Here is a 6,172-nt window from a genome sequence, read left to right on the forward strand (position 1 = left end):
CAGTGCACAACACTCTATCTGGCAATTGTTTTTTTGTTGCTTTTTTTTTTTTTTTTTTTTTGGACGTAGTTTCACTCTTGTCACCCAGGCAGGAGTGCAACGGCGTGATCTCGGCTCAAGGCAACCTCTGTCTCCCAGCTTCAAGTGATTCTCCTGCCTCCGTCTCCCGAATAGCTGGGATTACAGGCGTGTGCCACCATGCCCGGCTAATTTTTGTAAATTTTAGTAAAGACGGGGTTTCACTATATTGGCCAGGCTTGTCTCAGTTTCCTGACCTCAGGTGATCTGCCCTCCTCAGCCTCCCAAAGTGCTGATATTACAGGCGTGAGCCACCACGCCCGACCCACATCCGGCGTTAAGTTTTGTTTTTCACTTGCCTGTAGGAGGATGTACTCATGTCAGGTGCTAGAGCCGGGAGACCCTCCCCCCTCCACCCCCATCTCCTGCAGGAGCTCTGATCGCTGGTTTGAGTGCCTGAACTCTGCATCTGTGGACGGTGCTTCTGTAAGCCGGAGGCACCTTGGGAGTGGCGTAGCAAAGTGGCAAAGGCTTTGCCTTTCTGGTTAAAGACCCCAGCACCTCCAATGAGACCCTTTCCTGTATCCCCACTGATACCTTTTATGAACTGTTTCGTGCGTGCATCAGCACATTTAATGCCCGTGAATAGTGACAAAACATGGTTTGCAGTATCCTAATGGATGACGATGCTGAGAATCTTTTCATGTGCTTGTTGGCCATTTGTACATCTTCTTTGGAGAAATTTCTCTTCGTCTCTTTTGTCTATTTTTTTTTTTTTTTTTTTCTTTTTTGGGGACAGTCTCACTCCTAACCCGGGCTGGAGTGCAGTGGCACGATCTCCACGCACTACAATTCTTGTGCCTCAGCCTCCCAAGTAGCTGGGATTACAGGTACATGCCACCACCCAGCTAATTTTTGTATTTTTGATAGAGGTGGGTGGAGTTTTTTGTAGAAATTGTGTCTCCCTGTGTTGCCCAGGCTGGTCTCGAACTCCTGGTCTCAAACTATCCTCCTGCCTTACCCTCCCAAAGTGCTGGGATTACAGGTGTGAGCCATGGCACCCAGCCCTAGAATGATTTTTTAATTTCCCTTTAAACTTTATTTGTATTATTCATTGTAGTGCAGTGGACGGTGGTGCCCCAAAACTTCACAACCACCTAGATACTCAGAAGGTGACCTTATTTGGAATAAGGGATTTTGCAGATATAGTTGAGTTAAAGATCTGAAGATGAAATCATCATGAATTTAGGGTAGTTCCTAAATCCAATGACTGACATTCTTACAAGAAGACGAGAGGACACAGACACCCGGGGAAAGGCCGTAGGAGACCCAGGCAGAGATTGGAGCGGTGCCCATGCCAGGGATCTTCAGGAGGAGCCAGAAGCTGGAAGAGGCCCTGCAGATCCTCTCCCAGAGCCTTCGGAGGGGGCACAGCCCTGTCCACACCTTGGTCTCCACCTTCTGGGCCCCAGAGCTGTGGGGGAACACTTTTGTGGTTTGAAGCCACCAAGTTCGTGGTGACTTGTTATGGTAGTCCTAGGAAAGTGACATGCACAGGTAAACTACGTTCACTGCAGAAAACACACAGATCAGCAAAAAGAAAAAAGCGCACAGGGGCACCACCCCCAGAGACAGCCATCGTTGACATCCTAGTGGCTGTCACCTCGGACTAATATTCCTGAAATGCAAACTTCTGAACTGCTTAAAACTCTTCCAGACACCTTCAGGTTGACATCACAACTCCTTTATCGGGTCTTCCAGGGCTGATCCTTCCCATGGCTTCTTTTCCCTCCGCTCTGTGACAATCCATGACGGGCACACTTGCCTATGCTTGTTCTCCCAGGCAGTGGCCTTGTGTGGGCCTTCAGCTTCCAGTTCCATGGCCTGGTGAGGGACCCTGTGGTGCAAGCCTTTCTCCAGACCCGCCTGGTCTGGGGCCCAGGACTGGGAAGCCTTTGGTGAGTGGAGCCCTTCCCATTTGCACACTGACTTCCGGGAGCTTACATTACAAATAACTAGACAATTACCAGCCAGAACAGGTGCCAGGGAGGGTGGGAACAGAGTAGAGGGTTGAGGACCATATCTACAAAAGCATCCTGCCCTCCAGAGGGAGTCCAGACCTTCAGGAAGGACAGTTTCCTGGGGTTAATGCCATAGCCTCCCACCTCCCAGCTGTCTGGGAGGGTTTCTCGAATTACCGTTTTATCTGGAGACCCTAGCCCCCATCCAACCCTTCCCACAGGGCTGCAAGCAGTGTCTCTGAGAGGGCTTCTGGCTTCCAGGCCCAATGTGTGCTCCCACCCCTCTGGGCAGGATGGACTGAGGCTGGTCCTCAGCGCAGGCATGGTGGGGTACACGGCAAGCAGAACAAGTGCCTGGGCCCTCTCTGTGCAGTACTCAGACCCCAAAAGTACTTGGCTCTGAGCCCCTGAAACATCTGGTTCCTGTGCCCAGGACAAGCAGAGTGCTGTGAGAAATGGCCTTCCATGTGCAGCTGGCATGGCCCGTGTCCAAGCCCTGTGGGCACCACCTTCTTCAGCGGCTCTTTCTGGCCTTGATGTAGCACACCTGGTGAGGTCGATACCGTCCAGCCACTTTCTTTCTTTCCTGCGGGGGGAGGAGGGATGTTCTCTGTGATGTAAGGATTTAGACAGCGTTCAAAGCACTAATTGGGGCCAGGTGTGGTGGCTCATGCCTGTCATCCCAGCACTTTGGGATGCTTGAGGCCCAGGCAACATAGTGAGACTCTCCCCACCCCTCCATCTCTAAAAAAACAGAGAAAGCACTCATTTTCTTAAGATTCCTAGTCCCAGCTACTTGGGAGGCTGAGGCAGGAGAATGGCGTAAAAACCCAGGAGGCGGAGCTTGCAGTGAGCTGAGATCCGGCCACTGCACTTCAGCCTGGGCGACAGAGCAAGACTCCGTCTCAACAACAACAACAACAAAAAAGATTCCTAGTCTCTTCAAAGAGGTTACAGTCATAAATTCACAAAATTTCTTTGTTTTTGTTTTTGTTTTTTGAGACGGAGTCTTGCTCTGTCTCCTGGGCTGGAGTGCAGTGGCGCTATCTTGGCTCACTGCAAGCTCTGCCCTTCCGGTTCACGCCATTCTCTTGCCTCAGCCTCCCGAGTAGCTGGGACTACAGGTGCTTGCCACCACACCCGGCTAATTTTTTGTATTTATTTTAGTACAGACGGGGTTTCACCATGTTAGCCAGGATGGTCTCCATCTCCTCACCTCATGATCCGCCCACCTCAGCCTCCCAAAGTGAAGTTTACAAAATTTCACAGCCTAGCACAATAGCACACCTGTGATCCCAGCTGCTGGGGAGGCTGAGGCTGGAGAATCGCTTGATTGAGCCAGTGAGTTCGAGACCAGCCTAGGCAAAATAGCAAAACCCCATCACTACGAAAAGTAAGTAAATTACGAAAATCCAACTGAATTATGACTGCCAAGCTTGGCACTTTTGTATGTAAAACTACCTCTTTAAAAAAAAACACATAAAAAATGTATCAGACAAACCCATCACTTAAAAGTTATAAAGTAATGGATATATAAAGACATGTTTCCTCAACTGCCTGATGTCTCGGCCCACTCTGCAGAGCGCCCGGCAGTGCAGCCTCCTCAGAGTGTCCCTGCAGGACTGGAGCCACTCAGATATGTCCGTGTTCGTGCACTATTGGCACAACTTCATCAGATTTTGTTGTTGCTGTTGTTGTTGTTTTGAGGCGGAGTCTCGCTCTGTCGCCCGGGCTGGAGTGCAGTGGCCGGATCTCAGCTCACTGCAAGCTCCGCCTCCCGGATTTACGCCATTCTCCTGCCTCAGCCTCCCGAGTAGCTGGGACTACAGGCGCCCGCCACCTCGCCCGGCTAGTTTTTGTATTTTTAGTAGAGACGGGGTTTCACCGTGTTAGCCAGGATGGTCTCGATCTCCTGACCTCGTGATCCGCCCATCTCGGCCTCCCAAAGTGCTGGGATTACAGGCTTGAGCCACCGCGCCCGGCCCATCAGATTTTTAAAATGCAGGTTGGGCGCGGTGGCTCACACCTGTAATCCCAGCACTTTGGGAGGCCAAGGCGGGCAGATCACCTAAGGTTTGGAGTTCGATACCAGCCTGACCAACATGGAGAAACCCCATCTCAACTAAAAATACAAAATTAGCAGGGCGTGGTGGCGCGTGCCTGTGATCCCAGCTACTCAGGAGGCTGAGGCGGGAGAATCGCTTGAACCCAGGACGTTGCAGTGAGTTGAGATCACGCCATTACACTCCAGTCTGGGCAACAAGAGTAAAACTCCCCATCTAAAAGAAAAAAAAAAAATTGCAGCCTGGCCAACATGGCGAAACCCATCTCTACTAAAAATACAAAAAGTACCCAAGCATGGTGGTATGCATCTATAGTCCCAGCTACTTGGGAGGCTGAGGCAGGAGAATCACCTGAGCCTTGGGAGGTTGAGGCTGCAGTGAGCCGTGATCATGCTGCTGCACTCCAGCCTGGGTGACAGAGTGAGACTCTGTCCCCGCCCCCCCCCAGAAAAAAAGCCTAATGCCCATCTACAGGAAATGAGTTAAATTCATTTGAAATTCATTAATTATGAAATTGGGCCCACCTGGATGATGACATGATTATCTTACGAATCACAGAATAAAGAGGAGCTCTGCGGCTGAGTGTGGTGGCTCATGCCTGTAGTCCCAGCACTTTGGGAAGCCAAGGCAGGTGGATCACCTGAGGTCAGGCGTTGGAGACCAGCCTGAGCAACATAGTGAAACCCCATCTCTATTAAAATTACAAAAATTATCTGGGCATGGTGGTGAGCGCCTATAATCCCATCTACTCTGGAGGCTGAGGCAGGAGAATCTCTTGAACGTGGGAGGTGGAGACTGCAATGAGCCGAGATCATGCCAGTGCACTCCAGCCTGGGCTACAGAGCGAGACTGTGTCTCAAAAAAAAAAAAAAAAAAAGGGAGCTCTGCATTCTCCTGGTGCTCAACGCACCATGTCAGGCTGCATTGTCATCAGGCTGGTAGGTGGGTGCAGAGATCCAGGGGCAGGTGGATGGCAGACACATCCAGGCAGCGCCCAGGAGCCCTGACGGCTTCCCTGCTCCATCTTGGTGACTGCAGCCAGACACCCCCTCCCCTCGATGCTGCACCAGGAGCCTGTGGAAACCTTTGTGACTCAGGTTTGGCTCATGGGCCAGGGTACGATGCACTTCCCCTTGGCAGGGACAGCGCTCAGCACAGTGCCTGAAGCCTTCACACAGTTCAGCTTTTCTTTCTAGGAGCTAGGAAGCTGTCAGCTTAGCTCTCTGTGAGCGCGGTTTTTAAAATTCTGTTTGTCTGCAGTCAGAGCTTATGGTCCCAACACACAAATCCGCACCTATGGGCCTGTTAAGGAGGCACATGCCCATCCCTCCAAGTGCCCTTCTGCAAGTGACAAGCACCCACAGCCTCAGGGGAGTCCTCACTCCCCCAGCTCAGCATGCTGCTGTCTGCAGGATTGGGTGCCCAAGGTGCCTAAACGTGGGAGGAAGATCGTCTAGTGGGCTGCATGCACAGCACCACTCAAGGCTGTAGGTGCGAGTGTGGATTCTAGTCGTCAGGGGCCCTGGAGAGGGGACCTTTCCATACCTGGGGTGTAGGAGCAGTGGGAGGCAGATGTGGGGAGAGGAGAGCTTGCACTGCCAGGCAGGGGCAGGAAGTAGGGGGCTGAGACACAAGGGAGGCCAAAATGCAGTCCCTCTCCTGCAGGAGTCTCATCGGCCATTGTACACTAAAGACTCCCTCTCCATCTGTGCTGTGCGAGGTTTGCTAGGTGAGATCTCCAGTGCCTGAAGCCCTGTGTGTCAGGGCTGGGTCTACCCCAGAGCCCCATGCACCTTCCAGGTCAGCTCCAGTGGTCAGTGCTCATGTCCTCCTCGGTGATACAAAGCTGCCATTCCTGCCTCTTCCAGCCCCAGCTTCCCTCCAGGCCAGTGTGGCTGATTTTGCCCACGCAGGAATGCCATGTGCAGAGACCCCTCCAGGCAGGTGCCTGCGGAGCTGAGGAGGGCTTGTGAACTCCTGAGTGGCCCAATCTGCTGCCCCCAGAGAAGGCTGGCCCCAATACCCTTACTTGATGACAGACTAGTCACTGTGTTTTGAGCACAAAATGTT

This window comes from Rhinopithecus bieti, unplaced genomic scaffold (assembly GCF_001698545.2).
Source record: "Rhinopithecus bieti isolate Rb0 unplaced genomic scaffold, ASM169854v2 scaffold_72735, whole genome shotgun sequence".
NCBI lineage: Eukaryota > Metazoa > Chordata > Mammalia > Primates > Cercopithecidae > Rhinopithecus > Rhinopithecus bieti.